The sequence below is a fragment of the Idiotropiscis lumnitzeri genome, chromosome 2 (genome assembly GCF_059441095.1).
Source record: "Idiotropiscis lumnitzeri isolate Australia: NSW breed Sydney's pygmy pipehorse chromosome 2, RoL_Ilum_1.0, whole genome shotgun sequence".
Classification (NCBI taxonomy): domain Eukaryota; kingdom Metazoa; phylum Chordata; class Actinopteri; order Syngnathiformes; family Syngnathidae; genus Idiotropiscis; species Idiotropiscis lumnitzeri.
This window is the reverse complement of record NC_142392.1, coordinates 10,002,616-10,014,731: the sequence shown is the minus strand read 5'-3', so window position 1 is coordinate 10,014,731 and position 12,116 is coordinate 10,002,616.

The window sequence follows — 12,116 nt, the reverse complement described above, 5'->3', positions numbered from 1 at the left end:
GCGCAGAAGGTAAGAAAACTTCCGGCTGTCAATTTTCGGACAAAATATCGTAGGTTTTTGTTGTGTTTTTCAAACTTCAAATGAGGATGCAACTACAGCGAGTTCCAATACTGCGGGATTTATTGACGTCCACTTTAACTCGACATTCACTGAACCAACTGATCCCCGTAGGGCCCGCCCATTGCCCCCGATAAGGCCAATGGACCATACCACAACACAAGGGGGTGTCTGGGTTAAACCATCACCATACAGTGACTACAAACAGATCACACCACAGTTTTCGTCGAAATTAAAGATATTTGGCTGCTTTAAAAAATGCTTGCACGGTCGGGCAAGTTGCCCATAATTTTACCTTGCCTGTGGCCAAATTTCACTTGCCCCGGGCAATCGGGAAGCTGTTAACCGCGAACCCTGTGTCGGTTTGCCGAACATTTGTTTATGCCAAATGAAATCAGTGCAGAAAATAAATGCCAAAGAATAACCAATAGTGGGGGGTGAACTCCATGTTTTCCCAGTATAAAATTTGAACTGATTATTTAACACATTTTCTGGTTTTTATATCTTGTTCAAGCAATTCCTTACGGAAGGAATTCTGCCTGACTCTACAAAATGTGCACACTGCGGCGAAACATCAATGGCAATTGATCAATTTTAGTGAATAAAACTAAGAATATAATTTTTTTTTAAAAATATCAAGTGCGTATTGGTCTTATTTATTTATGAACTTTGTACTGGCTTGGTCGGGTGAGAGTCAATGAACCTCGGGTGGCCCTGCACTGTTTTGTGCACGTGTGCATCGTTTCACCCCATCCAAACATTTAAAATACATTTAATGCATCCATCCAAGGTTGCTCGGATCTCATCAGTGAACAAGCGCATGCTGCAAGGAATGCATCTGCATCTTTGGCTTACTTTGGGCTTAAAAATGGAGAACGTCACAACCCCCTTTTCTACCAACAAGGCCAGGAACATTTATTTCCCGGTCATAAAGTTCCTGTGGCCCAGGTGGTTTGCATCTCATAGTTCCTGGTAATTTTTGCAAATGACAATGATGACGGAACAGTGGGAGGTGTTGTGTTACTTTGTTACTCATTACTGACACCCTATGGCTGTTAAGCATCATTGCAGTTCCAAAATAATTCAGTGAACTCTTAAAATATTATGGTGTATCTTCGTCGAATTTGAATACATATTGGATAACTTTAAAATGTACAGTCATTATTCAAATATGTCAACATGAAAGTCAGAGTGAAAGTGTTGTTGCTTAATGCTTATGTGAAGGGATTTTGACTCTTCAAACATAATGTTGTTTTAAAATTTATTTAAAAACAGAAATTTTATAAAAAATAAAAAGGGTAATGTCGGAACGTACTCGCAGGCTAAATGTCATTTTGGGCAAAAAACAAAAAACAAACGTAAATCATGCAATAAATAGCGACTCTGATGCCAGGGCCCCTTTAATTCTTTTAGGGATCCAGATTATAATGGAAGCAAAAATACCCACGATGAAACTTTCTCTAAATGCAAAAAGAAATACTTGTAAACATATTTCACTTGAAGGATTCCTATTCTATCAATGACATTATGTTGCGATGGCCCCCAGTGGCCCCCATTAATAAGTTAGGGTCCCACAACAGGTGTTCCATCAGATGCACACAATAGCCTGTGTGTGCTAACTTCAGCTCGCTTCCAGAAACGTCTGTGACTATGTCAGGAATGAAATCGGCAACAGCCGCAACGTGCTTCCTTTTTAAATGCTCGTTTATCACAGCTGTGCTGCTAGGAAAGGGAGGTTTACATCGTCGAACGTAATTTTGTGAAATGCCCCCATGGTCCGGTCCAAGTTGGGGTCGCACGCATTGCTCCGTGTGCGGCAGGCATAAGTCAAGGTAGCACGGTAGAAACAATATAAGACAAAGTCGGCGCATGAGGTTTGACTTGACCAAACCAAATTTGTGTTTGTCTTTTTGTGTCCTGCAGACGTCAGTGAAAACGATCTCCGTTCTGTGAAAGAGGAGCCAGACTTGACTCACATCAAAAAGGAGGAGGAGGAGGAGGAGATCAACAAGTCACCACTGAACGTTGTCCCTATAAAGACTGAAGATGAAAACAAGGATGAGAGTGAGGACAACAGAGGGGCGGAGCCTCCAAGCAGCAGTTCAAATCACCACGTGACAAAAGGTGATGAAGACCACTGGGGGCCATCACAAGCACAAAATGAGGACACATTATCAGGCGCTCGTGACGATGATGATGATAATGAGCAAACTAAAGGTGAAAGGGCATGTCACACTGACTCATTATCTTCAAAGTTGTCTTTAAAACTGCACAAAAAAACACACAGTGGAGAAAAAACATTTTCCTGCTCAGTTTGTGGCAATAGTTTCTCTCAAAAGTCAAGTTTAAAAACGCACACAAGAACACACACTGGAGAAAAACCTTTTTCTTGCTCAGTTTGTGGCAAGAGTTTCTCTCAGAAGTCGCATTTAACAAACCACACAAGAACACACAGTGGAGAATAAACATTTTCCTGCTCAGTTTGTGGCAAGAGTTTCTCTCAAAAGTCAGGTTTAAAAACGCACACAAGAACACACACTGGAGAAAAACCTTTTTCTTGCTCAGTTTGTGGCAAGAGTTTCTCTCAAAAGTCGCATTTAAACAAACCACACAAGAACACACAGTGGAGAAAAACCTTTTTCCTGCTCAGTTTGTGGCAAGAGTTTCTCTCAAAAGTCAAATTTAACAAAACATAGAAGAACACACACTGGAGAAAAACCTCTTTCCTGCTCAGTTTGTGGAAGATACTTCTCTAGAAAGTCAAATTTACAAATTCACACAAAAACACACTGTGGTGAAAAACCTTTTTCATGCTCAGTTTGTGGCAAAAGCTTCTCTGATATGTCAAGTTTGACAAGCCACACAAGAAAGCACACTGGAGAAAACAATTTTTCTTGCTCAGTTTGTGGTAAAAGCTTCTCTGATATGTCAAGTTTGACAAGCCACACAAGAAAGCACACTGGAGAAAACAATTTTTCTTGCTCAGTTTGTGGTAAAAGCTTCTCTCAAAACTCAACGTTAACAAGCCACGCAAGAACACACAGTGGAGAAAAACCTTTTTCCTGCTCGGTTTGCGGTAAATCTTTCTCTGTAAAGTCAAATTTACGAATCCACACAAGAACGCACAGTGGAGACAAGACATTCAGTTGCAGCGTTTGTGCTAAAAAATTTGCCATAAACAGAGTGCTCAGAAACACGATTGTGCTGGTGAGAATTGCAGCGATCTGAAGCTTAAAAAAAGGACAAAAAAACTGAAGGAACCGACTCTTTGTGGTTTTGTGATTTTGAATAAAATATAATAAATTGAAATTTGCAAAGCTTTTTTATTGACACGAAGCCAATGTGATCATTGCCAGAAGAACCATTGTGTCTGAGTGATGATGATTTTTTTTGTTTTTATACTACACCCTGAACTGGTCACCAGCCAGTCACAGGGCAGACATAGACAGTGAGAACTGAGTGGGAACTGAACCCACGCTGCCTGCACACAACTCGGGCAAGTGTACCACTACACCATCAGTGGCTTTATATCAAACATTATAAATAAAATTAATTGCCTTTGCCTGGATCAACATTTGTTAAGATTATGCTTTTCAGTTGTCTTTTTAATCATACCTAATGGAAAAGGTGTGAGAAGAAACGGTGCTTATGAAATCGGTGCCTTCCACCATCATCAATAAAATCACTTGTTCCACTTGCTCAACTGGCCTTCATTACGCTGTGAAAAGGTGAAAAACTGAACTAGAAGTTGAACTTTAAATAGAACAAGAAAGATAAATGCAAGTAGTCTAAGTTTCTCTCAAAGATTTTGGAATGTCAAGAGTGTAGCTACACCGGTCCAGCGAAAAGGCCACGATTCAGACTGATGTCCAGATTTTCTTTTTTTATTTCTCTTCCTTTGATGGCTTTAGGAAATCACGTGACACAGTGAAAACTACAAATACATACACGCCGAATGAGTCCTTGAGGCCAATGCAAACAATGTACATTAATAAACAAAGTAAAAATGAAGAAAGGCACAAATATCGTGTGCGCCTCCTGAACACAGTGTATTTATCGCTCTGCTGTTGCACGGTCCGTTCCTGCTTTCGTAAATCTTCCCGCTTCTTTTTTTTTGTCACCACGGAGGAGAGGATCCGCATTACGCAGTTCGTTGCTGCGTGTCTGAATTGCAAAAGTGAATCACCGTAATTTAATGAATACTGAAACGAATAATTAAATATTTAAGTACCTAAATAAATACAGAAATATTATAACACTCTAACATTTACATAATAAAACAGCGACATATTTCAATTTAAAATTCACAACCACATACTGAGTGAATTAAATTCATAATAAATATAGAAACATTTAATAAATATTGAACGAATTTTGAAAGATAAAAAATAATGAATGAAATTTTAAGTATTAATGGAATAAATAAAATAATTGCACACATTTAAATGAACAAATATGTTGACAAATATTCAAGATTTAAATAAAAATAATTAAAAAATATTGAAAAAATTTTGTTGTATTAAAATAATTAATAAATATTGTAGTATTATATAAGCAAGCTTAAATAATTCCATGAAAATCGAATTAAATACTGATAGAGGTAAAGAATAGTAAAAGAAAAAAATACTTAAATAGTGACGTGCAAATAAATGAAAAACAACAGACAAATCCCGAATGAAAAATACAATTTATCAACATTTGACAAACGACAATGTGAAATGTTGATCTGAGAGATTTATTTCTTGCATATTCATATTCTTAAAGAACCTTAATTATTTTTTTCTTTTACTTTTTTAGTTACTTAAGAGCTCAATCCACGTGAACTATCCCCTTGGGAGATAAAAAAAATATCTCATGCAAAAAATAAAGAGCGACTAATTGTTTTTGAGGACAATCAAGGCACCTTAGCACTGGCGAAAAAGCCTGTAAAAAGGCAAAGGTGCAAATATGTTGACATTAAGAAACACTTTATCACGTCAGCTCCAGCACTCTCCCGCGACCCAGTACAGGAAAAGCGGTGTGGATAATGACATGGCATGACATTTGGAATACTGTCCAACTGACAACATGGTGGCAGATTTTTCAACAAAACCAGCAACAAAAGTTAAGTTTAATTCATCTGTCAAGTTCATGTTTGGGAACTAAAATGTTTGTTCATTTGCATACGGTTTAAATCTTAAGTTTTTCCGATGTTTAGAAGAAAATGACAATGATTTGCATCGCAAGTGGCGACATCTGTTGGTGAGTTGATGACAGTGCTCCACATAGCCAGCAGCCAATCATATCACAGCGGGGTGTGTCCTGTTCTTCCGCTTTCGTGCCGAACAGACTGCCGTTTTCAAGCAGGGATCCATTCAGCGCTACTTTAAAAAACGACGCAATCTTTCATTCGTCTCGTCTAACAAATAGAAGCACAGAGATCAAGTGCGCATTTGTTGAGATTGTCAGGGGAGGGATTTCACTGGTCACCACACCATAGAGTCATGGTTTCAAATCAAAACCAAAAATATCTCTGAACAGCTTACAAGCAAACAATGAAACACAATTATCACAAAACATGCTTCTCTTATGCCATTCATATCCCCATAAGAAATAAAAACAACACAAAAACAGTCCTGATGCATTCTGGGAGCCTCAGCCAATCAGATGGCTGGTTAGATAAATGTGAGTGGTGTGCTTTGGGCAGTGTGTTTTTATTTATTTTTTGCAGTCTGTTGTCTAAACCTGTGATGTATCTTGCTTGCAATAACATGAATGATAAGACAGACTACAACATCGTGGACAGCTGCCATTTTGTCCAGCTTTCTCCTGCACCATCAGCCAAAGAACGTATTCACATAATGTTGATGTCACAGTCAATTTGAAGCATAGATGTCCCAGACTTTGGCCAGCAGTGTGTGCTAAAATGCACTCTGAAATACCTCAAGGGGAACAAGCCCATGATCGAGAGAGTTTCTCAGTCCATATAATTGGCGAGTCGCATTACAAGGCGCGTCATTTGTTTTGGGGAAGATTTAGGACTTTAAAGTGCGCCTGATGGTCGCGAAAATATGATACTCACGATGAAACTATCTCTAAATGCAAAAAGAAATACTTGTAAACATATTTCACTTGAACGATTCCTATTCTATCAATCACATTATGTTGCGATGACCCCCATCAATATGTTGGGGTCCCACAACAGGTGTTCCATCAGACGCACACAATAGCCTGTGTGTGCTAACTTCAGCTCGCTTCCAGAAACGTCTGTGACTATGTTAGGAATGAAATCGGCATCAGCCGCAACGTGCTTCCTTTTTAGATGCTCGTTTATCACTTGTTGTGCTGGTAGAAAAGGGAGGTTTACATCGTAGGACGTAATTTTGTGAAATACCCCCATGGTCCGGTCCAAATCGGGGTCGCACGCATTGCTCCATATGCGGTAGGCACAAGTCAAGGTAGCACGGTAGAAACAATATAAGACAAAGTCGCCGCATGAGCTTTGACTTGACCAAACAAAATGTGTGTTTTTCTTTGTGTCCTTCAGACGTCAGTGAAAACGATCTCCGTTCTGTGAAAGAGGAGCCAGACTTGACTCACATCAAAAAGGAGGAGGAGGAGATCAACAAGTCACCAGTGAATGTTGTCCCTATAAAGACTGAAGATGAAAACAAGGATGAGAGTGAGGACGACAGAGGGGCGGAGCCTACAAGCAGCAGCTCAAGTCATCACGTGACGACAGAAGGTGATGAAGACCACTGGGGGCCATCACAAGCACATAATGAGGACACATTATCGGACGCTCATGACGATGATGATGATGATGATGGGCAAGCCGAGGGTGAAAGGGCATGTCACACTGACTCATTAACTTCAAAGTTGTCTTTAAAACCGCACACAAGAACACACAGTGGAGAAAAACCTTTTTTCTGCTCAGTTTGTGGCAAAAGCTTCTCTGGAAAGTTTAATTTAATAAAACACACAACAACACATAGTGGAGAAAAACCCTTTTCCTGCTCAGTTTGTGGCAAAGAATTCTCTCAAAATGCAACGTTAACAAAACACACAAGAACGCACACTGGAGAAAAACCCTTTTCGTGCTCTGTTTGTGGGAAAAGCTTCTCCCAAAATTCTCATTTAACAAGGCACGCAAGAACACACAGTGGAGAAAACCCTTTTTTCTGCTCAGTTTGGAGGAAAAGTTTCTCTCAAAAGTCACGATTAACAGAACACACAAGAATACACGCTGCAAAAAAACCCTTTTCCTGCTCAGTTTGTGGAAAGAGTTTATTTCGTAAGTCGCATTTAACAAGCCACATAAGAACACACAGTGGAGAAAAACCTTTTTTCTGCTCAGTTTGTAGGAAAAGTTTCTCTCAAAAGTCACGATTAACAGAACATACAAGAATACACTCTGCAGAAAAACCCTTTTCCTGCTCAGTTTGTGGAAAGAGTTTCTATCGTAAGTCGCATATAACAAGCCACACAAGAACACACAGTGGTGAAAAACCCTTTTCCTGCTCAGTTTGCGGCAAAAGCTTCTCTCAAAATGCAACGTTAACAAAACACACAAGAACGCACACTGGAGAAAAACCCTTTTCGTGCTCAGTTTGTGGTAAAAGCTTCTCCCAAAATTCTCATTTAACAAGGCACGCAAGAACACACAGCGGAGAAAACCCTTTTTTCTGCTCAGTTTGGAGGAAAAGTTTCTCTCAAAAGTCACGATTAACAGAACACACAAGAATACACGCTGCAAAAAACCATTTTCCTGCTCAGTTTGTGGAAAGAGTTTCGCATTTAACGAGCCACACAACAACACACACTGGAGACAAGCCATTCAGTTGCAGCGTTTGTGATAAAAAATTATTTTCTAAAAAGGGTGCTGAGAGACACAATTGTGCTGGTGAGAATTGCAGCGATCCTTGAAGCTTAAAAAAAAGACAACAAAAAAACTGAAGGAACTGACTCTTTGTGGTAAGATGTAAATGTGATTTTGAATAAAATATTATAAATTTAATTTTGCAAAGCTCTTTTATTGACACTAAGCCAATGTGATCAGCGCCAGAAGAACCAACGTGTCTGAGTGATAATTATTTTTTTTTGTTTTCATATCAAACATTATCAATGAAATTAATTACCTTTGCCTAGAACAGGGGTCTCAATCTCGCGGCATGATAGTTTGCGGCCCCCGCCTTATTATGAAAGTTTAATGTTCGTGCGGCCCGCGAATTTGATATGACTGGCACGTTACAGTGTTTTGTGCAGAGCTGAACGAACCTACCAATCACGGTGGAGTATATGGCTCTCGAGGGTGGGACATCGGCCGGGCTTGACGTAAGCAGAGAGTTACAGCAGCGAGTTCATTCGTGTGCTGGGATGAGACTGTGACTGGTGATGTTGAAGATGTGCGGACGGATTATAGCAGGTTATGGATGTAGAAATGGACTATAAAGTGAAACTGTATCACTCAAACAGATAGTTGTCAGGATATGATTATACGTCTATGCGGGGTCTAATGATCCGCTCGCAACGTAGTTAATTCTCTGTGGGTTAATGCTGCACTTTCATTAATGGGATCCTCATCAAAAGGATATGCCATGTTCGTAATAGTAGTGAAAAGTGATGAACAATATAATTTTTTTCATTAAAGACGACGGAACTACGGCAAAATTGGCCGGCTGTTTGATTGAATAAGGAAATGATTTCTCGTCTGTGCCTGTGAAAGCTGGCGGAGACGGACTCGGTTTCATTCATGAAACTTGGTCCCGACCAGTTTAGTGTCAGAGAGTCCCAGGGGCAGTTATCTGTTATCTGTTATTATGAAATAGGTTGTAGTTATCGTTATCTCTCTCTGTAAAAGTAGTCAAAATAAATGACAACAACGGTCCGTAAGCAGTCGCCTTTTTGCGCTCGCCATCCCGGTCCTTACCATAGAAACACCATGGCCTTCATGGGGAGCGTATCTATGTTCCCCGCTTTGTATGGGACCGGGGAATATAAGACCCTTTTTCGAAATATAAGTCCGATGTTCCCTGCTTTTCCCCAAAAGGGTCCTTTGTTCCCCGCTTTCCGCCAAAAGCCTTGAAATTGTGTTGTATTTCATAATTAATCCTTACCTCCCAGCTAATCCTCATCTCCTCCTCCCACCCTCCCCCTCTGTCTCGCCACGAAATAATCAAAAATTCATGTTCAGAAGAAGATTGGGCTGCCAGGATGGCCGAGTGATCTAAGGCGCCGCGTTCAGGACCCAGTCTCCCCAGGAGGCCTGGGTTCGAATCTCGAATTTCCCCATTGTGGGACTAATAAAGGGAATATTATTATTATTATTATATTATTAAAGAACTCTTAATACAGACATTTGACTCATTATTATTATTATTATTATTGATTACTGATTAATTTGATTAATTCCTTATTTATTTTCTTATTAATTCCTTATTTATTTTTAAATCTTATTTTGTGTTAAAAAATAAAAATAAAGACATTTGAGAAGATTAGATATTTTTAATTTTTTTCTTGCGGAAAACCTGATGCGGCCCAGCCTCACCCAGAGTCTGCCTCTAGTGGCCCCCAGGTAAATTTAGTTTGAGACCCCTGGCCTAGAACAACATTTGTTAACATTATGCTTTTCAGTTGTCTTTTTAATCGTAGTTAATGGAAAAGGTGTGAGAAGAAACTGTGCTTATGAAATCGGTGCCTTCCACAATCATCAATAAAATCACTTGTTCCACTTGCTCAAGTTGCCTTCATTATCCATCCATCCATCCATTATCCGCCGCTTATCCGGGTCGGGTTGCGGTGCAGCAGGGAAGCCCAGACTTCCCGCTCCCCAGCCACATCTTCCAGCTCTGCCGGAGGGATGCCCAGGCGTTCCCAGGCCAGCCGGGAGACGTAGTCTCTCCAGCGTGTCCTGGGTCGTCCTCTGGGCCTCCTGCCGGTGGGACATGCCCGGAACACCTCACCAGGGAGGCATCCAGGAGGCATCCTAAACAGATGCCCGAGCCACCTCATCTGGCTCCTCTCTACGTGGAGTGGGAGCGGCTCGACACTGAGACCCTCCCGGATGGCCGAGCTTCTCACCCTATCTCTAAGGTAGAGCCCAGACACCCTGCGGAGGAAACTCATTCCGGCCGCTTGTATCCGAGATCTTGTTCTTTCGGTCGCGACCCACAGCTCGTGACCATAGGTGAGGGTAGGAACGAAGATCGACCGGTAAATCAAGAGCTTCGCCTTTTGGCTCAGCTCCCTCTTCACCATGACAGACCGATACAGCGTCCGCATCACAGCGGCGGCTGCACCCATCCGCCTGTCGATCTCTCGCTCCATCCTCCCCTCACTCGTAAACAAGACCCCAAGATACTTAAACTCCTCCACTTGGGGCAGGATCTCCTCCCCAACATGGGGAGGGCATTCCACCCTTTTCCGACTGAGAACCATGGTCTCAGATTTGGAGGCGCTGATCTTCATCCCAACCGCTTCACACTCAGCTGCGAACGGCTCCAATGAGAGTTGGAGATCACTGCTTGACGAAGCCAACAGTACCACATCATCTGCAAAAAGCAGAGATCATCATCATCATATCGTGTCACACCAGTGGTTTATCCATATTTTTGCCCTGTCTGTGACCTTTTGTAGGTCTGGTGGAGTGATATATACAGGGCTTATTGGACATTCAAGTTGGATATGTTTCATATTTTGGTTTAGGAAACCACAGTCACATACTGAGGATGTGGCAAGGCCCCATTTTGTTAGGTTGTCTTTGGTTTTCCCAACACCAGATCTTGCACGGTTTAGGGTACACCATTTTTTCCTTTCAAGGTTTGTGCCCTTGGGTAGTTTTTCTTTTGGTTTTGGGACACACGGTTGTTCTGGTCCCATGTTTTCTGCATCTCTTCCCCTCGCATGTCTGTTCCCTCCAGTATCTTATGGCAAAGCAAATCCTTCTCAATCCCTGTTTTAATCGACTCCGGAGCAGATGGCAACTTCATAGATCAAGCCCTGGCTAAACAGTTGGGGGCTTCTTGGGAACCCCTTACTTCCCCTCGAAGAGTGGTGGCCCTGGATGGACATCTCATTTCCTTGGTCTCCCAGCAAACTATACCATTTACACTCATCATCACAGGTAACCACAGAGAAACCATTCAGCTGTACCTCATCAATTCACCCCATGTTCCCCTAGTGCTGGGGTTCCCCTGGCTCCAAAAACACAACCCCTCCATCGACTGGAGAAACTGCTCCATTACCAGCTGGAGTGTTTTTTGCCACTCGCAGTGCCTGTTGTCCGCTGACCCGGCTCCCCGATCTTTCCCTCCGGCTACGACTCCTCCGGATCTTTCCTCGGTGCCCTCCAACTATCATGACCTCTCCCGGGTGTTCAGTAAGGACCTCGCTCTCACCTTGCCTCCTCACCGCCCTTACGACTGCGCCATTGACCTTCTCCCTGGAGCTTCCCTCCCCACCAGCCGACTGTACAACATCTCCCGTCCAGAGAGGGATGCCATGGAGACGTACATTCGAGATTCCCTCGCCTCCGGTCTCATTCGGCCTTCTTCCTCACCCCTCGGGCAGGATTCTTCTTCGTTAAGAAGAAAGATTCCTCACTCCGCCCCTGTATAGACTTCAAGGGCGTAAATGATATCACAGTTAAAAATAAGTCCTCGTTTCCACTCATCGATCCGTCATTTGAACCTCTCTGCGAGGCCCAGGTCTTCTCCAAACTGGATCTCAGAAACGCCTATCATTTGGTCCGGATTAAAGAGGGTGATGAGCGGAAAACGGCATTCAACACTCCCTTGGGTCATTTTGGCCTTTTGGCCTCACAAACGCCCCTGCGGTGTTCCAAGCCCTCATGAATGACATCCTGAGAGACATGTTGAACCGGTTTGTTTTTGTCTACCTAGATCAGGGGTGGGCAATTATTTTTTCCATGGGGCCACATAAGAAACATAAAATATTGTGGAGGGCCGGGCCAAAAGGCTGAACTCAATTCTGCATAATATTAATTGTATTTCTTTTTTAAAAAGCAGTAAATAGCACTGTTTTGACAAGCTGGCAAGAGTATATATTAAAGTTAAGCAATG